Raw genomic sequence first — 26,617 nt, 5'->3', positions numbered from 1 at the left:
AAAAAAAAGTAATTTGAGAAAACTACTGTAGTCAGAAATAGAATTTTTTAAAATGGAAAAGAGTTATTACACTTAGTAGGGGGTATCTCAGAGCCTGCGTGCCTGGTCTTTCACGTTTTCTTTTTCCACATAAATATATCACACTGCCAAGAGTGATGGGACTGGCTGTGGTGACAGAACACAAAGATCTCATAACATTTTATGTGCAGCAATTGTAATTTTTGTTTCAAGTGCATGATACTTATTATTTTAGCACAGTGTAACATACACCACAAAGCAGTACCTGACAAACCAAATTATAGAATTTAAGACATAGGTTAGGCAGGAGACTAGTAAATGTATGATTAGCCAATCAAACAATCATAAATGGATTTCTATAGCTACTCTACCCATCCACACAGAATAGCACAAATAGCCACTCTACCTTAAAGAGAGGGGGACAATGGCACACTTTTTCAACCATTCTTTTTCTGATGGAAAGCTCTTTGCCTCCTCATGTCTATTAGATACTTACCACTCTCATGTGTTCTAGCACCCTAATTATCCACACTGGCTCACTTTGCTCCTGCTCCCCTCTAAGGCAACCACACTAACTTGGTGCTGCCAATAAATGCTTATTGAGGGTCTGTTCCAAAACCTATTGAAGACAACGGGAGTCTTTCCCAATGGGCCTTAGATTAGACCTTGAGCCCCTAAACCCTCACAGCATCAACTTTGCCAATGCAGTTCAGTCTCTTGGTTAAGGTCCTTTCCAGGAGGAGGTTCCTGTTCCAAGCCAGAGTGTGGTTGTTCTTATCAGAGTTGCAGCTACACACATTCATCTTGTGATCTGCACTAGCTACAGCTGACATGGATCCTGATGGAAGTCCCTTAGTTCACCAAGGGGAAGGTTGTAGCTCTGAGAAGCAGCCGCTCCCGCCCCTCTACTAGGGGCCATCGTTGTACAAGAAGTGGATGGTGATAGGCAAGGCCTGGCTAAGGCAACCAGGTGATGTCCTTATTGCTTGAAATTCACCCCTGTACGGTGTCCACACAAGACTAGGGTTACCAGATAGCAACTGTGAAAAAACGGGACAGGGGGTGGGGGGTAATAGGCGCCTATATAAGAAAAAGTCCCAAAAAACAGGACTGTCCTTTTAAAAACGGGACATCTGGTCACCCTACACAAGTCCTAGTCACCACTCAGCTTCCACTTCAGCCAAAAATAGGCTGGCCCTTATGTTGGCCCTCTACATAGGGGGGAATTCCATCCAGGAACCAAACACCTCCTCAGTCCCCATTGGTAGGGCCCCTTTGAGCCCCACTTTGTAATCTAAAGCTGCTTCCTCCATGGTGGGAATTCAAAGGGAGGTGGCAATAGAACAACCATCTTTCATGAAAAAGCTAACAAAAGTAATTGACCCCATGTTAAAGGGAATTTATGATTTAGCAACTGAAAAAAGATTTATGGTGTATAATACGCATGAAATAACCAAATTGTTTAATGAAACTCAAAATAAGATTGATCAATTGATAAAATATAATAATGATCAGGAAAAAAACAATTTAACTTGGAAAGGAAATTATTTGTTCATTATATGGTGAATATGGAATAGACACTATTAATAATACCTGATAATTCTAGGATCTAAGAAAAGTCCCCAAATTAATCAGAAATTAACAAATTTTGAATTGGTATTGTTCACATTGTATTCAAAAACATAGAGAGAAAGTTGAATGCCAAACCAAATAAATTAAAAATAAAACATTTGGTTCAATTAGAAACTTGGGATCTGTGACACCACATCCAAATCATGACGTGTTATTTAAGTAAAATGTCATGGTTTACATGATCATTACACATTCATACAAATAAGGATGGATTTGATCAATTAGCTGTCCATTCCATAGGTCACCTATAAGGAGCAAATGCAAGTACCTCTGCTGGTGGTATATCACCAAAATGCCCAAACATAGAAAGTCTCACAGATTGCTTGTTGCTCTCAAAAGGGTCATCAATAGATCTGTAAGTGTAATGTGTTTGAGGTAACGACACCACTATATGGCCAGCTGGAAAGGTACCAGTGGCAATGCAACACCAGTATCATGCCCAATGCAACTAACCAAATGGAGATCTCTTACAGAATGTATGGCATATGACAAAAAGGCATAGTATTGTGTAGTAACTAATCACAAGGAATCCTATTATGGTCATCAAATTAATTTGTAGGATTATAAAAGTATCAGATTGATCAATATTTAGAGGAACCAAGTATTAGACCTGAGCAAGACAAGCTGAAACGCAAGAACGCAAGAACCTGTAGGTTGAGTCCTGCAAGCCTTTAGCTAAGTGGTGGGCATCCTGTGGCCCACAGGCTGCATCCGGCCCGTCAGGGTAATCCCCGTGGGCCACCAGACAGTTTGTTTACATTTGCACAGCCACCCGCAGCTCCCAGTGGCCACGGTTTGCCGTTCCCAGCCAATGGGAGCTGCGGGAAGTGGCGGCCAGCACGTCCCTGCAGCCCGGGCGGCCAGTGGATTACCCTGACAGGCCACATGTGGCCTGTGGACCATAGGTTGCCCACTACTGCTTTAGCTTAACTATCTTAGACCTTGGAGACAAGAAATGATGACATAAGTGACTGGAAAATAACCCGATGCCCTAGGATTATGGGAAAAGAGGTACTAAGTGCCTTTACTGATGATCAAGCCATGAGAGACACATCAGACTCTAACACTATTGTTAAGGATGTGAGTATAACTATATTTGTAACTTGTGCATTGGTCTGTATAGAATTTCTATATGCTTGATGTAACCGTACGGGATTCACCCCTGCGGCGCCTCCTGCTACTATCTTCTGGGAATTAGCTCTCTAGCCGTCAGAGCACCCCCTGCAGGCCGGTATCCCACTTTTCCTGGCCCCTGTGTCCCTCCTGGACCCAGTGCCCCTCGCACACAGGGGTACTGCCCCCTGGCAGTACACCCCTCAGTCTCAGGGTCTCCCCTCCCAGGGAACCCCCACCCACTATCCTCACCTTACCTCAGTCGTAGGCTACTGCCAGTCACCAACTAGCCTCCGCTCCCTGGGGCAGACTGCAGTATAAGCCACTCATTACAGGCAAGGGGGGTTTGGACCTGCTGCCTCTACCTATAGCGGAGCTGCCCCTCTGCAGCCCTAGTACCCTCTTGTGGGCCCTTACTTCGGCCTGGAGCTCTGCTAGGCTGGAGCTCCCTGGCCCTTCCCCAGCACTGCTCTACCTTCAGTACCTTCCTCAGCTCCCCAGGCAGCCTGGTCCCTCCCTCTCCAAAGGCGAGAGAGAGAGTCTGCCAGCTCCTGTCCCACTGCCCTCTTATAAGGGCCATCTGAGCCCTGATTGGGGCATGGCCACAGCTAAGGCTGCTTCCCCAATCAGCCTGGGAGCTACTTACTCCAGCAACAGCCCTCTCCTGGGCTGTTTTAAGCCCCTCTGGGCCGGGGCGGGTGACCACCCTGCCACACTTGGGTAATCATAGCTGTAATTGTAACTTTAATAAAACTTGTAAAATAGACTAGACCTTGTAGTTGTGAATGTATGTGTGGTCACTATCTTTGGTCTTTATCTGTTCCTAGAGTCTAACTCTGAAGCAAGTAGCAGAGGTGACTTTCACTGTGTTGAAACTGTAGCCGCCAGAGCTGAACCCATGGTGGTGTAATACCACATTACGAAATTCACTTTAAATCAAATAAAAGGCTACACCTCCTATCCTATCTCTCATCAAATCCTAAAATCAGCTATCCTGCATTCATCCAAACTTGCCTTGTCCAAGAAGAATGGATCCAAATAGATGACATCCCTGATCAGAGCATGAACCAGTCCGAGCAGTAGGTGTCATGACCAACTTGCCAGCCATCCACTCGTAACTAACCAGCGGTCCAGTGTTCCAAAACATCAACAAAAGCCATATTTCACCCATCTTTTCTATCCTGTCTCTCCTCCACCTTGTGTCTGTCTGTCTCATAAGAACAGGATAAGAGAATGCCCTTCCACGTCAGAATTGAGAGTAAAATTAACTTTTTCCTTTTCAGCAAAGAAATCTTGTTCTGAAAGTAAGAGAGAGATATTTTGCCTCCAAAAGGAGAGGGATTTTAAAGGTTTTAATTAAGTTTTTTTTAAAAAATCACTCAACCACATTGCCAGTATGAATACTTGTTTAAATTTCTTGTTCTTTCTTGTGTTTAATCAATAAACTTTCAATTTGAACGAATGCTTTTGGATGTTTTCCAAATAACTGAGTAGAACCAAAGCCTCTGTAGAAATATAACCCCAACCTATCACTGTTTAATGGTGGACAGTGAAAGAGTTTATAAATACCTTTAACTCTTAAGGCCTTTGAGATAAATATCAACACAACTGCGTGACTTCTTGCAAGAGCCAGGCAAGGGGAATGGAGGGCAGCGTACTTTCAGGGCCATGCTCTGCCACGAGAGGGTGCCCTGATGGATGGCTGCCTGTCACACAAAGGGCTATTATTATTATTTGTACTGTAATAGCACATAAAAGCCCTAGCTCCTCTGTGTTAAACAGTATAAAAAGACAGCCCCTGTCCTAAAGAGCTGACAATCTAAGTATAAGACCAGCGTCAACAGGTGGATATAACCAACAGATGAGGGTAATGATAATACATCTATGATGGCCTGGTAAGTAGCATTACAACACAGCAGCCTACTAACCATTAATCCAAAGCCGGGCATTAATTGCACAAAGCTTTTAAAAGATGTTTTATAAAAAAATAAGCTGCTTTTTTATGTGAACTAAGGTAAACGATGGAGATGGTGCTGTACACGAAGGATGGAGTCCATTCAAAGATTTTTCATGGGTTTTTCTCCTACATAAGAAAAACAATCCATTAGAAAAGTGCCCTTTTTCTTCTCTTGTTCGATATTCAACACAGCTTGCAGCATTATTCGCCTCTGGCTACATTGAAGGAAAAATGTAACCACTCCTGACCTATACTCCCGCTCCCTATCATAGTAACCTGCATGGTATCAGTAAGTGGTACTTAAGAGTTGTCTCATTTTCTATTACTTTAGCTTGGTGGTTCAGGGATTTATCTTTATTTTTCCTCTCAAAATTATAGCAATTTTGTTCACTTCTAGTAAATGATACACTAAGGCAGAGAAACCATTCAAAACAAGCATTAGGTGTGTGACCCTAAGAACCCCTCAATGCCAGCTGGCAGAAGGCCAGCCATACTATATTTCAGGCGTGACACACTCACTACCCCTATGTGACAATCAGGGTCCAGACACCCCAAGGGTACCACAGGGCTGGACCCCAAAGAATAGGCAACTGAATCAACTGATTGTATACAGTATTATTGTGCTATAAAAGTGCATCGAGTAAGTTGTTTTATGAAAGCTGGCAACACTCTGGTTATGAATATCATTGCATGATGTATATACACATGGTGCATAAAGACTTATGTGTGTGTGCTGGAAATATGTTCCTAAAACATGTTGTAGAGAGAAACCAGCCTGTCTTAGACAACAGAACGTGGAGTTACCTTTCTGGGTCAAGCTTTGTAAGCCAGAGAACAATGAAAGTACATTGAAATAGAAGGTAAACAAAGCAATCAAGCTAATAAGCAGCAGCTTGGTGAGCATACAGGAGGACAGAGTTTGCGGCCGCAGGAAGTCTTCCTGACTCTTAAGATGAATAAAATATAAAGGGGAGCAAAAAGACATTCTAGTTATCCACCACTTAGGGGACATAGGGCATAGCACCCTCTGAGGTTGTGAAAGCTGGATCCCCTACCTGGGAAGACTAGAGATATTGGTAACGTGATGTAAGTAAGAAAACTGCTCAGGCAAAGATATTAACTTGCTAAAATTAAGTTTTAGGCATTAGAAAGAGTGTTCTGTTTGTAACCATACCTGTCTCCTTTACTTGTGCTTAGTATCAATTAAATCTTTATTCTTTGTTAATAAGCTAGTTCTTCGTTTACTAGAAACCATCTCAGTGCTGCTTATATTGTAGCAAGTTTCAGAGGGGTAGCCGTGTTAGTCTGTATCAGCAAAAACAACGAGGAGTCCTTGTGGCACCTCAGAGACTAACAAATTTATTTGGGCATAAACTTTCGTGGGATATAACCCACTTCATCAGATGCAAGGAGCGAAAAATACAGTAGGCAGGTATAAATACACAGCACATGAAAAGATGGGAGTTGCCTTACCAAGTGGGGGTACCTAATGAGGCCAGCACTGACCCCCCACTTGGTAAGGCAACTCCCATCTTTTCATGTGCTGTATTTTTATATCTGCCTACTGTATTTTTCGCTCCTTGCATCTGATGAAGTGGGTTTTAGCCCACGAAATCTTATGCCCAAATAAATTTGTTAGTCTCTGAGGTGCCACAAGGACTCCTCGTTGTTATTGTAGCAAGTGTGAGTCCCCAGCTAAACTAACTGGTTGGTGTGTGCTCTGTCTCTTTGGAGGCAGCAAACTTAATAATTTCTGTAAGTGGTCAGTGAGAAGGACTGGACCCTACAGAGAAATGTCTCTGGGAAACTCGGGATCTGGGGTTCACTAATTGTTACCTGCAAGGCAACGTTCAGACTGGCAGAGTCTTGAGGAGTTTCCTGGTGAAGCAGACAGACTGGATGTTGTATCCACCAAGCAAAGTATTAACAACTTCAACAGAACTTTATTTACAATGCAAGTCTCTTTACAAAGCTCTAACTGCGCACCCTGTAACTCTCACTCAGCCTCCTCAACTCCTCCCCCCTCCTTCCTGTTTCCTGTCCTTTCAGACTCCCAACAGCCAGTGCTCCCAGTTCTAATAATACAAGCAGCATCTAAACACCACACTGGGGTGGCAAGGAGCTGCCAGGCTCATCTCCAGCAGAGCTCACTCTTGCTGATGCAGTTCTGTGTGTCCTGAACAGAACATCCCATGACGTAAGACTGGGCCAAAGCTTTGTGAGGTTATGCATTAGTAAAAATAATTCAGTGAAGCAACACTCAAACCTAAGAGAAAAGCTCTTGAATATGTGGGCAGTGCCTTGGTTTCCCGCCAGTTAAGAAAGATCTGGACTTAAAATGCGAGTGGATACAGACCCAGGAAAACATTTCCCAGTCTGTTTTATTTACAATATGTGTATAGTTACTGTTCACCTTGAATAAAATGATAAAGGCAACAGCAAAGGGTATAGATGTTTAGTGCCATTTTAAGGCTGTTCCCCAAGCAACTGTATTTCAAGTACCTTGCACCAACAGAAACAGGTTCTTGAAAACAGGCTAGATTATTTTATGGATTTTAAATAAAGCAGCACTTGAGAACTGGCAAGAAACGTAATGGAAAATCCATAGGAAGACATTGTCCAGCCACACTGAAAGAAAGGCAAGAGGCAACGGACGTGGTTTAAATGAGGCTGCAACTTTATTCACCTAAAATCTCGGAGTAACTGGCAACAAACTGTTCAGTGCAGGTCATCATTTCCTTTAATCATTTCCACATAATCCCCAGCCTGGGACCCTGCCCAGGACTGGCAGTGGCTTTTTTGCCGCCCCAGCAAAAAAGCCTCCCGCCGCCCCCCGGCGGGGAGCGCCGCGGGGAGGGCGGCGAGCCCGGCCGCGGGCCCGCTCTCCCTGACCGGCCGGAGCGCCGGGGGAGGGCGGCGAGCCCGGCCGCGGCCCCGCTCTTCCCAGCCGGCCGGAGCGCCGGGGGGAGGGCAGAGAGCCCGGCCAGGGCCCCGCTCTCCCCGGCCGGCCGGAGCGCCGGGGGGAGGGCAGAGAGCCCGGCCAGGGCCCCGCTCTCCCCGACCGGCTGGAGAGCTGGGAGGAGGGCGGTCATTATGCTAGTCACCCCCAAAGCAAAGGGTGACTAGCATAATGACCTCAGTGGGTCATGAGGAAACCTGATCCTTTTGCAAGCATTGTGGGTGGCTGTGTGCTGCCAGCCCAATCCAGATAAGAGAAGGCTTTTCCATAGCTGCATGGGATATAAATACCCGCTTCACTCCCCCTCCCCAGACACACACTCTCTTCTAGGCAGCAGGAAGGGCTGTGCCCTCCCCCAGACCTGGCCCAGCTGCTTCCTGCTCTTCTCTTCTTCCCCTGCTTCACCCCAGTAAACTTTACCCTGTCCCCCTCTACTACCTGTTGTAGGGGGAAAGCCCCCTTAAAGGGAGCAAGAACCCCTTTTCCTCCAGCAAGCCAGACAAGGACTCACCACATGGATGTTGCAGTGAGTGCATCAGTATAAGATCAGTAGTAAACATCTGTGCAGCTGATGTAAAAAGATGAGATTTTCACCAGCGACAGATTACATTGTGTGCATATTTTAACCTCCCACCCCTGACAATTAATAGCACTAACCACGATTTCTCTGCTTATATTACATTTTTTATATTTGTTTTCCGTTACTCCTTATAATACTGGAAACCTATATGTCTGACGCTAGGTGGAAAAAGGTTAAGTTTCAACTGCCTAAGGTTTAATGGTTTAGTACACTAAAAGCGAATCATTCCAATTCAAGTGGTGAGGCCAGAGACCTTAATTATCCTGAGGTTAATATATTGAAGAACCATCAACATTCAGGGTTGTTCAAAGGGGTGGAGAAACTGCATCTGAAACTAATGAAACTGCTCTGGAGGGAAGCATCTAAAGGGAGGGGTGATTTAAAAACCCACCTACACAACAGCATGAAGGAGCAGGAGGTGGGGGTTGAAGGGACCAGAGTGTCTAAATAAGTTTGAATAGGGAAGACATTCACTGGTGCCGATGCCATGACCTTCCGACTCACAAGGAGTCTTGGTAAGATTTTAAACAGAAATAGCTACACATTTTGGTAAGTATATTTACATGTATAGTCTGTAACTAAACTTTCTGCCACATTACCAATATGTACTTTCTTGTTTTCAGTAATGTGGTTTTTTATATTCCTCACTTCTGGCCCCGATCCTCAAAGGTAGTCAGGTGCCTAATTCCCACTGAAAGGTGCCTGAATACCTTTGAGGATCTGGGCCTTCTGTTTTTAAGTTTCCTCTCTTGCGTTTGGCCTGGAACATAGTATAATTAAGTCCCATGTCTACAATGCTCTTTGACCCAACTGAGTTCACCCAGAAACCTCCAGTGAGCAAAATGCATCCATTGTCATCAGTAGAATGGGATGAAAAATGGGCTGAAATTTTGTGAAAATTACCTTTTTTAGGGCAAAATTTTAAATTCTGATGTAAAATTTTGATTTTTTTTTCAACCAGCTCTAATGGTCAGAGACTGCATTTCTTTAGTTTAGGCATCCCTGTGCCAAAGAGGGTCCCTTTGGTTTACTTTAGTGACAAGCCATTTTGCACAATGGTGTACGGCATTGTATTATGGTGTGAGCCTGGACTGCAGTGTTGGCTCTCCTGCCAACAAAAACTTCCACCCCCAATGAGAGGCATTAGCTTTGTCAGCAGGAGAGCGCTCCTGCTGACAAAGTGCTGTTCACACCGGTGCTTGTTGTCGGCAAAACTTTTATCTTTCGGGGGGGGGGGAGGGTTTAACAGCTCTGAAAGGCAAAAGTTTTGTCATTCAGTTGCCAGTGTAGACATAGACTCAGTGATTTGGTCAGAGCTCTGGGAGAGGAAGGAGATTTTGGCTGAAGCAGTTTGATCATTAGCAGGGAGGGTGAGAAGATGCAAGGAGGTCAGAGTTGGTAGTAGCTAAAGAGAAATGACATAAAAGAGAGCATTAGCAGTGGGGAAGGGGAAGAGTTAAAAAAGGATGGATGTTACAAATGTGATGCAAGAAGAACCAACAGGCAATGACTCACCAATCTGCAAATCATAGCCAAGGAATTCCTGGAAGCAAGGGAATTACACATGATGAAGCTACCAAACTACAGTCAGCTGCCACAAAGTGAGCAGCAGCAGTGACACACCACTGTGAAAGTCAGCCTCACTTGAGCAGATCACCCCCACAGGAAGTCCTAGGAATAAGGAAGCCAATCACATCAGCCCAGACAGCAAAATGTGCACTGGCACAACTGTAGGTGTTACCATGGTGCGTTTCTCGAGCCTGCAGTTCAAAACCCTGATACAGATACCTTTTCAAAGCCCAAACAGTCTGTAATATATAATTTGTACATTGCTAGAATTTGTATTGTGCAGGAATATACATTTTGCTATAGTTAGAAAATAACCATTGTGATGGTGCCCCCCATAAGGCTTTATGGAAATATGCTTATGAATATATATGACATAACTAGAATATGTTTTATGCTACATATGCCATGTAAAGTATCTATGTAAAGGTTATGATCTACTGAATCTATTAATCCTATTTGTATGCATGTATCATTTCTGTATTCGAAGTTATGCATATTGACTGTGTACTGGCTTGATTTTTAAGTAGCCTTAGTAAAGCATTTGGTCAGCTTCTTGACAAAGGAATGTGCAAATTAAGTGCCCAATCAAGAAGCACTTAAGGGACAATGGATCTTGGAAGGCTCCAATCCACATAAGAAGTCTACATGAGGACGTTCAAGGTAGCAGGTAAGCAATGGCTACTGCCTGTAAAAACTGAGTCATGCATGGACATGTGACTTGCCCATGTGATTCCAAAACTCCATCTTGGAGCTGGACTTTGCATAGGAGAGAGGAGCAGGTCTCCACCCACAAGAGAAAGTCTATTTAAGCCTGTGGGAAACCCCTCCATTTTGTCTTCAGCTGGCTAAAGAGATAGCCTCTCCACCCCCAAGGATACCTGAAAGAAACTGAAACAAAGGACAGTAACTACAGGGGGTGTGAATGATTGCTGGACCCAGACTAGAAGGAAACTAGTTTGTAAAAGGAAGCTTACTGGAATTCCTCTAAGGGTGAGGTTTTTATCTGTACTCAGTTTTCTTACTGTATTAGACTCAGACTTGTGTGTTTTATTTTATTTTACTTGGTAATTCACTTTGTTCTGTCTGTTACTACTTGGAACCACTTAAATCCTACTTTCTGTATTTAATAAAATCACTTTTTACTTACTAATTAACCCAGAGTATGTATTAATACTTTGGGGGGAAGTGGCAAACAGCTGTCCATATCTCTCTATCAGTGTTATAGAGGGCAAACAATTTATGAGTTTACCCTGAATAAGCTTTATACAGGGTAAAACGGATTTATTCAGGGTTTGGACCCCATTGGGAGTTGGGCATCTGAGTGTTAAAAACAGGAACACTTCTCAAGTTGCTTTCAGTTAAGTGTGCAGCTTTGGGACACGTGGTTCAGACCCTGGGTCTGTGTTGGAGCAGACTGGCATGTCTGGCTCAACAAGACAGGGTGCTGGATTCCCAGGCTGGCAGGGAAAGCAGGGGCAGAAGTAGTCTTGGCACATTAGTTGGCAGCCCCAAGGGCGTTTCTGTGATCCAACCCGTCACAACCATAATCTACAAGTTTTTCACATAATTTGAACTAGGAATTTCCATCACATTGTAAGAAATACTCATTTGAAAAAGATGAAGCATTTCTGGTAGAGGTGAGAGATCATTAACTGCTTGCTTTTCAGAGAACAACAGGAAGCTTGGGTTTAATATTCCTTACATTTTTAATGTTAAAAAACTTCAATCAGAGAAGGAAGGTCTGATTTTCTTCATCTGATCATAAATCAAAATGCAAATAAATAAAAAGCTTACAGTAACCATTACAGATATTTCAGAATCCTCTGGTGAGCATGCTTAAAACTGTCCTTGCTCATACAGCATATTTTTGTCTACATAGGAAAGACAATTATCTTGCTAAGTAACCTTATTGTTTGGCTAGTTTTACTGAATAATGTCATTTTGCTCCTTTTGAAGAATCTTCATCATTTCAGATCTGCAGAGCATATTTCTCAGGATATATTCACACCACCATTTGGTGATGAAAAGAGTGAAAAATACAAAAAGATGCCTTATGAGCATGGACATATTCAGTAGCATTTTGCTACAAGAATAGTCCCAATACTTGAGTTGTTGCATACTGTGCGTGTGAAGGAACAATGCTCTAAATTACTGTTAGTAAAGTATTTTATGTTAGTCACGTTTCTTCATCCTAATGTATATTTTTAAATGTTCACAATCTAATGGGGACATTTTGGTTTTAGAAATAGCCGACTTTAGGGAAGGAATAGCAGGACCAGCTCTCCAACCAATTCTCAAATTTCTTCCCTGTCCCTGGCAGCATCCTGTATAAATTCCCGTTCAGCATAATCTTTCTCCTTTTCTAACATGGGAGGTACTTGGTTTCTATTTGCTGCGGGAAGTTCTCTTGATTTCATTTAATCTTTAGTTAACACATTTCCCTCAGCGTTCACTTCCACCGGATGGACGGAGAGTTTTTAGATTAATTATTTAATATTTGTTAAGTGCTTTGAAAATGTAAACACTAAGTGCGTACTGTCATCTTTACTATGTGACTGTAATTTTGCTGTCTTGGAGCTTTCTGGTGTTTCTTTTTAAGGGAAGGAGAGGAGACAACCTTTTAAAATTTGACTATTTTATATTCAACAGAACAATTGTCCAAACCTCCCCAGGAGTGTATATTCTAAGTACTGTAAAGAAACTATTATTAAAGTATGTATATATTTTCAGACAGTACAAATATTTTAAATAAACCAAAAAGATCACACACATAAATAACCCCTCTTCCCTCATGTGCACACTTGCATTTTCCTATAGATTTAATAGCTGTTTTCCCCACAAACTCTAATTTCTATGGTTCCATATGTCTGCAGGTGCAAGAGGGTCTTTATAGCCCCCAATCAAAACTCATTGGAGTCAATGAGAGTCCAAGGGGCAGCTCACGATCTAGCCCTAAATATATATGTCTCCCAAAATGGTTTATCTGTGACTACTGACAATGATTGTGCTGCTCCCACTTCATCTTTCCCTCTCCGCCCTTGACCTAGATTGTCATTAAGTTGCTATTGCCACCTCTCCACAACTCATTTGCAGATTTACTTCTCTTGTATGGGAGAGCAAAGCTACCCTGGGAAGGAGTAGAATTTTGCAAGACAGGTGTATTGTAACATGTTGAATGGCTCCTACACAGGATTTGGCCAGGATGCAAAAACCTTCCAGGATCTCATTGCAATCACCTTGCTGCCCACAGTCATCATAGGTTAGTGACACTGCGGGATATCCGGGGAGGAGCTGAACAAGTAACTTTTTTGATAAGAGGAAATATAAACAAGAGCAGAGAAAGAGGTAGGAGAGTGTGGACATCTGGAATGGGGAGGGAAATTGGACGCTATTCTTTCTTTCTCTGCAAACTACACCTTGTCAACATGCCTGTTTGTCCTCTGTCACATTTCCAAAGTGTCTATCAGCAAGACAGAAAGATGGTTTGGGGTATAAGGTACTGGACTGTAACTCAGGAATCTAGGTTGAGTTCCCAGCTCTCCACAGACTTTGTGTGACCTTATGCAAGTAGCTGAGGGCTGGATCAGCACCTTCCAACCCAGCCCAAGTAAAGGGAGTACATCATTGTGACGCCTCTGGAGCAAGCCAGGAACCATTTCTGATTCTGAGCATCACCATATGGTCTCTCTCCCTCCCCATGCTCCAGGGGGAAAATAAGCTGCTTACTTCCCTCTCTGTGCCAGTTCAGGGACTAGCGCTTACTATGTGCAGATGCACTAACAAACACAATGGAGGCCCAGTCTGAGTTGGGGCTGCTAGGCGCTACTGAGATACAAATAATTATTAATTAATAATAATACTTAGGGAATGTAAGCACTTCGCCCCATTTTAAGATGAGAAATCTTTTTACTTTGGTGGTTTGGGTTAAGGGGTCTGATGAGGCAGGACATTTTTATTACATTCACTATTTGTGAATAAGCTCCACCTGTGTGATACTTGAACTCCACTCTAGTAGTACCGCTTCTGTTGGCTCAGGGCTGAATTTGACCCAGGAGAGGGAAACAGAGATGAGAAGAAGTGAAAATGAAAGACAAGGGCTAGGTCATGACTTTGAGACATGTTAGAGGACTAGCGAATAAAGACTATGGCCCCCAATGCTGGAGTCAAATCCACATGAGTTTGGACACTTGTATCTATGCTAAGCCCCCTAAAGATTGTGGCCCATGGACATGGACCTATGGGAGAACAAAGAGAGGGGCTGATGACATTGTAGAAACATTTGTTAGATACAGTGGTGTCCATGAGAAATTCTCTCTATCCATTTTTTCTTCCTCAAAAATCAGGAAAAGCTCATCTTATTGTGTTACCAGAAATGAATCACACCAATGTTAATCTCCCTTTCTTGTTCTGTGTGATTTAGTTTGGGATTCTCAATGATCCTCCATTTTTGGCATTCATAGGTGGCAACATCTCATTCCTGAAAGTCCTTTTCTCCCCCAACCTCAAAATAATGATTTTAGCAAGCCAATCTGTATTTTCTGGCTCCCTATTAGTAGATCCTGGGCTCCTAAAATCTTCTTGGCAGCCAAAACTGATCTTTCTGTCAACCTTCCTGTAGCGAGGCGGTGGGATACCCCACAGCCCCGCTGAGGGCTGAACCTCCCCTAATACCAACATGGGCAGAGCCACTGGGTCCGGCGTCCGCCCCTCAGAGGTCATGGTGCAGACCCGGAAGTATAAAAGCCCGCCTGCCGAGCTCAGTGGAGCCCACACCGGCGGAGAGAGCAGACATGTCTGGCCGAGCTCCCGCTTGGGAGACAGCCGCAGGCTGCGACCGGCCTGCTGACTTACCAGGCCGGCTGAGCCTACCTCTCGCCCGCTACCCTGAGGAGGACTGGCCAAGCCTGCCCCGTGCCAGCTACCCCGAGGAGGAGCCAAGCCTGCCCCGTGCCAGCTACCCCGAGGAGGAGCCAAGCCTGCCCTTCGCCCGGTACCCTGAGGAGCCGATGCTGGTGGAGAGCACCGAGGACACTAGGACGGCCCAGGTACCCTACGAGGGGGAGTGTGGAAGTAGCCCGGGGACAGCCGACCCCAGTCTGGCTGCTGCACTGCCAGAGCCGATGTCAGTGTGTTGCGGCCAGGATCCCCACTGACAGCAGCAAACGTCTGTCGCTGCTAGGGCCCCGGGCTGGGATGCAGTGGAGTGGGAGGGCCTGCGTCCCCCCTGCCACCCACTCCTTGGGTGGCAGACTCCCCCTTTTTCCCCTGGCCTAGAGAGGCCTGGGTTACTGATTGACTATTTGCTTGCTGCCCCGCCCTGACCTAGGGCCTGGGATGCTACAAACTCTGACCCAGCCCCTGGCTTAAGGCCTGGGTTACTGACTGCCTATTTGCTTGCTGCCCCGCCCTGACCTAGGGCCTGGCCTGCTATAGACTTTGCCTCAGCCCTTGCTTAAAGGCCTGGATTCCGACCTCTTGGCTCAGCCCCTGCTTACAGGCCTGCGCCCTAACTGTGTGTCTGTCGTCCCAGACTGCCGCCAGACCCGGACCGACGGCGGACTAGAGCAAAGTGGTGGGATACCCCACAGCCCCGCTGAGGGCCGAACCTTGGCCAACACTACTACACTTCCTCAATCTCAGAGAAGCTTCCTGTTACCATCTGTGACATACTATACGTTGGGGGAGCGTTTTGTAATCCCTATATTCCTCATCTGTATATAATTGTGATATTACATATAAAGCATGCCTTGTAAGGTATCGGGGAAAGGTTATGATTCCATGAAAGTCATTTCTCTATCCATATATGTACATCATTAATGCATATGAAGTTATGAGAATTGTGTTATATGCTTGTCACTAAAACATGCTGTAAATTGGGGAATCAGCCAGATATTAGCTCCCCAGAGGCAACAGCAAGGAAAGTAACCAACACCCGGGCGGGGTGTGAAACAACCCATCAACAGCCATTGTCCAGCAAGGGACCTACAATTCAATGACTCACCTGCATGAGGCTACCCAGGGGAATTGCTCAACCTTGCTTAGAGACTCAGTAATGCCCACCAGACTTGCCTGGACTTGTGTGTTCCCCAAACACATGGGACTCAGTATAAAACAGAACAGAGAAGGCCCATGCTTCGCCTTTCTCCTTTAGCCACCTACACTGCAAGCAACAAGGACACTCTGAAGACTCCAACTGAGGGCCTGGCCCAGATTTCAAAAGGTGAAATCTGTATACTATTGAGTGCACTATCCAGTGGGATGAGAAAAACTGCTTAATCTAGATGTTGACCAGTCTAATAGGGTTCAGAGTTCAGACTGCGTGCTTATATTTTGTTTTCTTTTGGTAACCAACTCTGACTTTTTGCCTATCACTTATAGTCACTTAAAATCTATCTTCTGTAGTTAATAAATTTGTTTCCCTGTTTATCTTTACCAGTGAGTTTGCCTGAAGTGAATGGTAAATATGCTCAGGTTTTACGAAGGCTGGTGTATGTCCACTTTCCATTGGTGAAGTGGTGAACCAATTAATAAATTTGCACTGCTCATCTTGAGCAGGGCAAGATGGTATATTCCTGAGGTACAAGGCTGGGAGCTGGGGATTTGGCTGGTGCCTTTCCCTGTGTGATTCATGAGTAGCTCTGGAAGCATTCATGCAATCTAGCTGGGTGTGGGGCTCCACATGTGGTTGTGCTGAGTGATAACAGCGCTTGGAGGGGTTTGCTCCTGGTCACTAGCAAGGCATTGTGAGAGACGGCCCAGGCTGGAGAGAGTTCAGGGGGGCACAGCGGTCCCACAGTCCCAGGCTGCATCCCGGGGATCCTGTCACGCCATCAATTTATAATAGAATTTGAATTTATTTGGAAGTAGCTTTCATCAGCATTTTCTGATTCAGATTTACACTTCTAGTTCTAGTGGGGTCTGTAGAAGAGCTGACTTACCACAGGCCCTCCTGCCCACTCAGTAGCCACCATCTCCCACTCATGGTTCCAGGGCTTTAGCTGCCTTTGTACAATCTGGATCTGACCAATTGCCTCCTGCTGGCACCTTTCAGCAGCCACTTTGCTGGCCTCCACAGTGCCATGCAATGCCTCTGTGTCTGGCTCATCCTTTATTTCTACAGGGTTCTGCCCCATCTTCTTTGTTAAGAGCAAGAGGAATTCACATCAGTACCTCCCTATGATCATGGGCCAGGGGAGATGTTTGACTACCCCACCTGGATCTGCTGTCCCTCTATCTCCAGCTCTATCTCTGCGGTTGGGTACACCCATGTCTTACTGTGGATGCAGGAGACTTGCACTGGCAACTATGGGGCTATCCTCTAGACCAAAACCCCTTTCTCTCTCTCTCTCCTCTGTCCTCATCTCAAATTCACCAGTGCATCTACCAGCACTCCCCACACCTTGGTTTGTATTACATATGGCATCAGCATAACATATTATAAAAGTTGTGGGAAGTAGGAGAGAGAGATGTCGCCCTTGGGAGATGCGGGGATGATGGCCACTGGTGATGATGAGGAAGGTGATGCCGATGAGGAAGATAATGGCTAACATTTCAGATTGTTCTGCAAGGGATTGTGTGAGTATATGGATGTTCAGATGTGCTTTCTGTATTATCTCCATCTACCTTACTGAGTTAGAATGTTTGTGACTTTGCTAAATGTATTAATAAATTATTGTAAATATACTATAGGAACTCTTCTAGGAGTGTTGCAACTGTGCACATCGGGTTTCTCAACTATATAGTAATTTTAATAATACTGGGCCTGATATTGGGACAAGAATCTGTCAACCTTCAAAGTGATAACTGAGAATTCTTAAGTAATCAATATAATTAATACATAATGTATAGATCAGGCTACACCAGGTTATCCCCAGGGCTCAGACATCCAGAGCTGACTTCATCTGGCTTACTTGGGCCTCACAACACTGCTGGGATCAATTGTTTCCTAAACCATTCCTCTGCTGGAACAGGGCTTTCTGCCATTTACTCCTGGGGGAATTCTGCGCCACTGCGCAATGCAGAATTTGCAGAATTCCCTGTTTGCCCCCACAGAATCTCTGGCTGCCATGAGGGGCCGCTGGACTCTGCAGAGCCCAGTTTGCAGTGAGCGGAGTGCCCAGACTGGCTGGGCTGGAGGCTGCACGCTCTTTGATCCTTATTCTCCCAGGGACTGGAGAGGACCTGGGAGTCCCAGCCAGTTCTGGCAAAGCATGAGGAAGGGCAAGGCCACACTACAACATGTCCCCTGGTGGGACAGTAAAGAAGCAGGGTGGAGTAAAGGCTCGGGGGGGGGGGGGCGGGTGTCTGGGCGAGGGGCTGCCCTGCAGCTGGTGTCTGGGGAGAGGGGGAGCTGGTGTCTGAGGGCTGCCCCATGGCTGGGCTCTGGGAGTGGGAGAATGCTGGTGTCTGGGCTCTGGGGCCCCACACAGTTCCCTCCAGCACCCTCCAACTGGAACTGGGTTGTTGTAGAGGTTACTTTAACTCTCTACTCCTGGAGGAATCTTTTTTGCTGTTTTCTATATTGTTGACTTGTTGACAGGTATTTTGAAATAAATTACCAAAATAATTGAAACCTGAGTGACTATATTGTGTTATTTTGACAAATAAAATATGCAGAATTTCAAAATATTGTGCGCAACATTTTTTATTTTTTGGCACAGAATTCCCCCAGTAGTATGCCATTGTTGCTGGGCAGCACATTGCACCTCCTGCTACTTCTGCAGGTTTTCCATAAGCTGCCAGAGAATTCCTGCTGTGTTTGTTCCTGCTCCTGCTGCCTTTGTAACACAGCCATATGTTGTTGCTGGGCAGCAACTTCTTCCATTTTTTTCCCCTTTAGGTTAATGATCAGTCTCACTCTCCCCTTTTATTAGGGGTAATAGTCAGACCCACACTCTCCACCCACATATAACTGTCAACTCACTGCAGGCACGTCTCCTCATACCTGGGCATGGCGAGGCGTAGCAGGCTTTCTTCCTCTGGTGCCCTCTGCTGACAGATGCTCTTGTCCTGTAGTGATCTGGCTGTTCTTGTGACTCAGCTCCCTGGCCAGGTCATGCTTTAGTCCCACCACTTCTAGTGTAACAAAAAGTCTAACAAATACAAGCGTCTGAACACTTTATCTGGTCTGCCACCCTCAATTCTGGGCCAAATGCTCCATACACCCATTTCTCAGAGCTTCCAGTAGTCTATATTCCCTTCCCAGAGGCTTCACACCACCTTACCAGTGGCTGGTAGGGGAACACTGGTCTCCAGTGCAGGGACCCTAGGACAGGAAGTCAAGCTCTAATCTTCCAGACTCCTTACTGCTATCTCCCTGCGCTTTTTCTATGTCCAAACCACTCCCTAGCCTTTCTCCTCACCCTGCAAGAGTTTTCCCTGTTGCATATAGATCTCTTCACTCCCTACCACCAGCAGAGTGACTGCAGAGTTTCTTCCTACAGCCTCTTCTGCTCCAAACTTCCTCTGTTTATAGCACCATCTAGACCCTCCCACACTGGGTTTCATCATTAATTAGGCTGGACCACTCTCCACGTGCATCCAGGTGAGACTGATGGGCCTTTCTACCTCACAACTTTTGCCACCTTTGTGGGGTAGAAGCCCGATCAGAGAATTCCTGAGTGTCGATGAGGCTAACTGAATTTGTGTAATAAAAATAGTGTATTTAAATGATCAATCATTTATAATTCATCATAACATAGTGTGATGGGAGCCCCAGGGTGCAACCTGGGACTGTGAGACTGCTGTGCCCCCTTTTATCACTATCTTGGGTTGTGTCTCACAATGTCTTACTGGTAGCAAGCAGCAAACCCCTCTAGATGCTGTTACCACTCAGTGAAACCGTATGTGGAGCCCCACACCCAATTAGATTGCATGAATGCTCCCAGAGCATTTCATGAATCACACAGAGGAAGGTACCCGCCAAATCCCCCCAGCTCCCAGCCTTGTACCCTAGGAATATACTGTCTTGCACTGCTCGAGACCCTTTCTTGAGCAATGCAAGTTCATTAATTGGTTCACCACTTCATCAATGGAAAGTGGACATACACCAGTCTTGTGACCCGAGCAGATTTACCAAGCACTTCAGTCAAACTCACTAGTAAGGAGAAACATTAAAATAAGTTTATTGATTACAAAAGATATAATCACTTAACATCTAAGTGATAGGCAAAAGTGAGAGTGGTTACCAAAAGAAAAGAAAATATAAACATGCAATCTAAATTCTCAATCCTATTAGACTGGGCAACATCTAGATTAAGCAGTTTCTCATACCACTGGATATTGCAGGTTGGTCACAGTCTTTTATATGCAGTCTTTTTATATTTTTCCCTCTTAGCCTGGGGACCAGTCTCTTCAGCTCCAGCATTCTCGTTGCCTTCAGCGTAGGTGGGGCAGAAGAGAAAAGATGAACCATGGGTCCACTGTGTTCTGTTTTATACTCTTAGTCCAGGTGCTTGGAGAACGTAAGTCATGTCTGGGGGGCATTGGTTGAGCAATTCCCCATGTGTGGCCTTGTGCAAGTGAGTTATTGAACTGTAACTCCCTTGCTGGACAATGGCTGTTGATGGTTGTTCGACACCCGCCCAGGCGTTGGTTATCCTCCTGGTTATCGTCTTTGGGGAACTAATATCTGGGCACTTCCCAAACCCACAGCATATTTTAGTGACAACCATACAACACAATTCTCATAACATTAATGATATACATATTTAGATGGAACAGTGGGTTTCAGAATGATACCTCACATGGCATGCTTTAAATGAAATATATACAAATGATGAATATGGGAGTTACAGGGTGCTCTCCCAGGGTGTAGCTTGTCACACATAGCCAAAGTCAGTATCTGTTCAGACCTCTTAGTTTCCTCATTTTTCCTCTGCTTTAACCACATCCTCCAACCCCATATTTCAGTAAAGAACTGGATAGAATTCCCTTCAGAGCCAGCCTATGTTGTTCTTCATCAGCTAGAAGTGTCTCTATTGAGCAAGATAACCCACTCCCTCCCACAGAGGTTGAGAACACTTCCATCCAAGGTGCCCCTGCCCAAGCTCGGTAGGGTACCTTGCTATCTTAAATAAATAAATACATTGCTAAGCCTAATTCTTACAATAGACATCAGTAAATCTTTTTTATTCCCCCCTCGTTTCATGCCCAATATATTTTAATGTGTTTCGGTTTCTTGGATGGAAAAAGAAAGTAAGGCATAAATTGGTGGTTGTTGGAAAGTACAAGAGCAGTCTAGTGGTAGTGTGCTGCCATACAAGGAATCCAGCTTTGACTCATGAGATCCTAGGACTGGCATAAGCTGGGAGTGTGGAGAAGAAGAATGCTCTGCCAATGGTGGGAGAGAGCACTTTATATTGTTCTTCTGTGGCTTCTATGAGATGCATGGGGTGGTGCTGGTGGGCCCAGGTGAGGGCTGATGCAGCCTTCTGATGGAGGAAGAGAAGCACAATTCCAGTTCAAGTCCAATTCTAGTTCAACAGATACCATCTATCTATACATTTTCTATAGCAATGATAATGGTGGTATCAAAGCACTTCCTGGGAACATTAGCTCTATATGGCAAGCTCCCTAGTGGACCTCATGGATTCTTCTGCTCTTCTCTGGAAAAGAGATGCTGGTCATTTGGCACATAATATTTCTGTTTTTTCTTTCTTTCTACCCCTCTTCATTTACCATGTTACGATTAGAAATTTTTGTCAGTGAGGAGGGTTTTGCAACATGCTATAAAAGATATCAGACTCTGGATCAGTCTTATTTCCTTTGGAAGCTTGTTTCACAGTTGGACCTCCTGGACCAAGACCTTGTATAGTTTTCATACTCTTCATTTTAGGCTTTGCGAGCTGCATTGTCACAAAAGACCATAGCTTTGCGGGTCATTAATGGAGATGTGGTCACTGATACAGCTGATCCCAAATGCATTGAAGATCAGGATCAGGCTTTGACAATGGAAATGGACAGGGAGCCAGAGGAAGTACAGGAGTGACATGCTACAGTGGCCTGTCCCATTGAGGAGATGAGCTACGGCCTTCTGCACTTGCTGGAACCTTTGAATATCTTCCATCTTCAGGCCCATATACAGTAAGTCATGGTCATCCAGTATGGTGGCAATGAATGAATGGATTGCTGTGACCAGATCCTCATCTGGGAGGAAGGGAGGAAGTTTCCTAGCAAACTATGGATAAAGGAAGGTTATTTACCACCACTGATTTCTAGGTTAAATGCAGTGCTCAAGAGAACCCTGAAGAGTCACATCACAGAGATAATGGGGGAGGAAGGGGAGGCAAGCACTTTTTTTTGGAGGGGAAAGGCAGTGACCAGCCCATCCTTCAAGAGTGTTTCTTCCTTCTGATCATGATCACTTTGGTCTTGCCTGGGTCAAGTGCAAACATCTCAGGGCTGGTCTCCTCTAGGTAGTGACATTTTTGCAAAGGTGTTGGTTGCATCAGTTGAAAAGGAAAGATCAGTACACAACTTAGTATCATCAGCATGTTATTGGCAGCAGAATCTGCGGTGTCTCAGCACCTGAATAGTCTTATGTAGACACTGAAGAGCAGGGGGCCAGGATGTAGTTCTTGGTATCTGAGTGGGTAGAATCTTTTGTCATGCAGGACTCATCCTGATTTAGCTATTACACACAGCTATTAAAATCAGTACTGACCCGATTCTGAGAGACCCATATACAGCTGCCCAGGAGGCAGAGCATATAAGGAGCCCCTCCCACTCTCAAAAAGAGGCCTGTCAGAAATGCCGTCCTTGTGCTCCTGGGAGGGGCAGAGCATCAAGAGCACTCCTCCTGCAAAACAAATGAACCTATTCATGATAGAGCAGCATTATTAGAGCCTTGTTGTACAAGAGAATGGAATACAGAATAAGTTTCCACAGATATATGGGCTCTGCAGTGCTCACAGGAACACTTATTCTTGTCTTGGGAGAAAAGACTCAGAAGACCCATAAGGATAAGATATGGGACAGCCAAGATATTGATTTTTAGATTCACTTTTCACCACATTTCAGATTTTTTTTAAAACTTATTTTTGTTACATATTTTAGAGGCCTCTTCTAAATCACTGTAAATACATCTAATGCCTTAGCTTGGATAAAAAATTATCAATTCATATCTTTATGAGCTTAGAAGGAAATGAACTATTCAGTTTCTTGTATGCAAAAGTGAAAAAACAGAGAGAGAAGTCCTATCCATTAAAACATAACAAAGGTGTTATCTTGTTATATTTTTTTAAAATTCACACCAGTACAGGAGGTATGTGCAAGTCCATAGGCACCATTTAAGCCCTTAAAAAGGGATCTAAATAGTATGTAGGGATTTGTGGGGGCTTTCTGCTCTGGGGAATTTCATCCTGATAGAGGTTGCCATTCTTTGGGATGGATTATGATCCGCTCCTGCACAAATGTGTCAGGAGGCAGGGTGTGCACTAAAAGCTTCCTGACCCCATGCACAGCATGTAGAGAACACTTAGCAATCCCTGTGAGTTGGAACTATAGTTGCTCCTTCCTCCTTCATGTGATAAAAATCATACAGCTACACAATGCCCCCTACAATCAGCCTTGATCTAGCTCCTAACAAGTAATTTCAAATGAACTTCCTCTTGGACTATAAAGTTGAGACTTTTTGAGAGCAATGTGGAAAATTACATATGAGAGATACTTGACTCTTCCAAAAATTAATCTTTTTGACACTATCAGTACACAGTGGAGTAAGAGACTTTTATTAGTAGTACTCTGAGTAATTTTTCCTTTTGATCTCAAGACATTTATAAATTTTCAGAAAATAGCATCCTCATGGCCTGTCAGATGTTAATCAATCGGGTTGTTAAAGCATAGAAAATTCTTTTCTCTCTTAAAGGCATTTCCCCATCTCCTTTCTGCTTCTGGCTCCTAAAATTGGCATGTTAATTAAAAATGAATAAGTCTATTCATTCATTCAGAGATAGCACAGTGGTTTGAGCATTGGCCTACTAAACCCAAGGTTGTGATTTCAATCCTTGAAGGGGCCACTTAGGGATCTGGGAATATCTTGGTCCTGCTAGTGAAGGCAGGGGGCTGGATTCGATGACCTTTTGAGGTTCCTTCCAGTTCTATGAGATAGGTATATCTCCATATATTTTTTATTATTATTATTCTCCAACAAGGAGTTTGGGGTATTTGCTATTGATTTAGACTTGTAAATACTAGAAGTTCCTTTTGTTGAGGAATTATTTATCTTTTATGAAACCTTTTGAGTTTTGAAGGAAATTTCCCTTGTAGAATGACAGTTGTTTGAGGTTTTGTTGCCCTCTTCTGGCCAGTCTTTGTCATAGAATTCTCTTTGAATGCATGCAAAACCTACAAAACCAGCAAGCCACATACTGCAGTATTTCCCTCATTCATACCCAGGGGCACCAAAAAAAGGCAGGAATTTGAGGGATAGATACAAAACAATCTAGAAGATTTTTCTTTGCTTTACATAGGACATTTTCTGCATTATCATTCTGCAAGATCATGCACAGCAAATATAACCAATGCTGCTTTCCAACATGCATAAAGCTTCCAGTTTTCATTTTAAACAAGCATTTAACAATAACCTTGTAATTTAGTCTGCCAAAATGAAGATTAAAATGTTCAGTGTCAGCCACTGGCTATTATTATTATTAATCATGTTTATTACAGCAGTGCTTAAGGGCCAATCAGGAATGGGGGCCCCACTGTGCTAGGCACTGCACAGAGTAAATGGATTGTTTCTGTAAGCTTGTTGGGGCAGGGACTGAGTGGGGGAAAGGGTAGAACAGAGGCAGCGTGAACAATGTCATGGTGGCAAACAGCATGTTAGTTCCACAATTCTTTGTGAGGGTTTAGTTAGGAGGGGGATCAACTAAATAGAAAGGGAAGGGAAGGGAGGTGAGGAGGACATGGCAGGGAAGAAGAAAGTAAGAGGGGCAGGTAAGGAGTGATGCTGGCTGAGGTGAAGAGACTGAGTGGCAGTTTGCTCCAGCACTCCCTCTCAATCAGCACAAGGCAGAACTATAGAAAGTTTGCCCCGGTATGTCCACACAGCCTGCGACAGCAAGCTGCGCAGCCCGGGCCGAGAGACTCGGACTCACGATCTAAAAATAGCTGTGTAGACACTACTTTGAAGCTGCGGCTCAGGCTGTTGCTTGGGCTTTGACATCGGGGTAGAGGGGGCTTCGGAGCCTGAGCTGCAACTTCAGAGCACTGTCGACCCACCTATTCGGAGAGCGCTAGTGCGAGCCTCACAACCCTGAGTCTATCAAGCGGGCCGGGAGGCTTGCTGCCACAGGCTGTGTAGGTATACTCTCAGTGTCCCGAGGTCCTTGCTTCTGCTCCGATCCGCTGGCTGGCTCCTCTCTTCAGTTTTTTGTCCCCCAAAGCCACATGGTGGGGGGAGGAAAGGCGCCTCATGGGTCCTAGTGCCCCCAAACTGGGGGTGAGACACAGTTCTGGGTGTTCAGGGGACAGGTGACCCCAGCTGGGCTCCATTTTACACCCTCTTACAGATGCCTTAGGGGCCTAATCCTTCTCTCATCCCAGTGTAAAGCAGAAGAAACTCTGCTTAAGTCAGTGGAGTTTCTTTGAAGTAACAAATGGTGTCTGAGCAAAATCACTGCTCTCCTTAGGTGTAAAATCCTGCCCCATTGAAGTCAATGGGAGTTTTGTCATTGACTCCAGTGGGGACAGAATTTCACCCTCTTTCTTAAATGAATGGGAGACTTTTCAGTTTTGCAAGATCTCTCCTTAGCCTGACTTCATTTTTTATTGTTTCCATGATATTGTTAAGTATTTATTTTAAATGAAAATACTTGAAACTTGTTACATTTCCTCAGATGTCAATTAATGCTATTTCCAGTCTCATTCACACTAAGCAGCTCCATGAGTCAGGATCACATAGTAAAAACAAAAAGGTAAAACACATGAGGCTTCCAGCTATTTATTCACTTACTTGAAAACCAGAAGCTCTAATTATTTATTTAGTGGTATACTCGCTTCAGAAAAGTATTAATTTAAGACAAATTAACTCTATACCTCAAAAAGCCACTTAGCACTGAAGCTGGGTTCTTGATGACATGATAGTAGAAATGCCTGTGCTCCATCTATTCTAGCATTCCCATCATTGGTACCACTGGTAGAGTTGTACTGATGGTAGTGTGATAGTAAGAGATTTCCCCAAAAAGGTCAGTTTAGACACGGCCTCATTTTACTTCACCTGGTCTTTTTAACCTATCCTAGATACTATGGATGAAATCCTGGCCTCATTGAGGTCAACAGAAGTTTGGCTTCAATGGATTCAGGATTTCATCTTGTGTCTTCCATTGTTTTTAGCTTATTTCATTCATTGGTTTGTTGCTGTTCTGAAAAAGTCATGTCTTCTTTACTAAGTGAATATATTCTCTCATATTGAGGAAACTAAAGTTGCTGAGATCTTGAAGGTCTCATCAATTTACATCACTAACCCAACCTAATATTTAATATTAGAGCCAGACCCAGAGGATTCTGAAAGAATGATGAACAGAAATTTAAACATCCATGGAAAACCCATTGAAAGTGACAAGAAAAGTTTAAACATTTACTTCCCAGATGATATACACGTCCAGAGGTGCTGCGAGGCTATAGAGGGCACTGGTGCAAGAATAGGTTAGGAGCTCCCTTCTCAATTAAAAAAAACCATCGAAGATTTTGTTTACCTTTACCACCTTTGGATAAGATGAGTATGCTCTTTTTCCCCCTAGACACACAAACAATATGCAGACTATCCACACCCAGAAAAATTCTG

Source organism: Terrapene carolina, unplaced genomic scaffold, assembly GCF_002925995.2.
Source record: "Terrapene carolina triunguis isolate 2854851 unplaced genomic scaffold, T_m_triunguis-2.0 Scaffold23, whole genome shotgun sequence".
Classification (NCBI taxonomy): domain Eukaryota; kingdom Metazoa; phylum Chordata; order Testudines; family Emydidae; genus Terrapene; species Terrapene triunguis.
Note: the sequence above shows the minus strand (reverse complement) of the source record.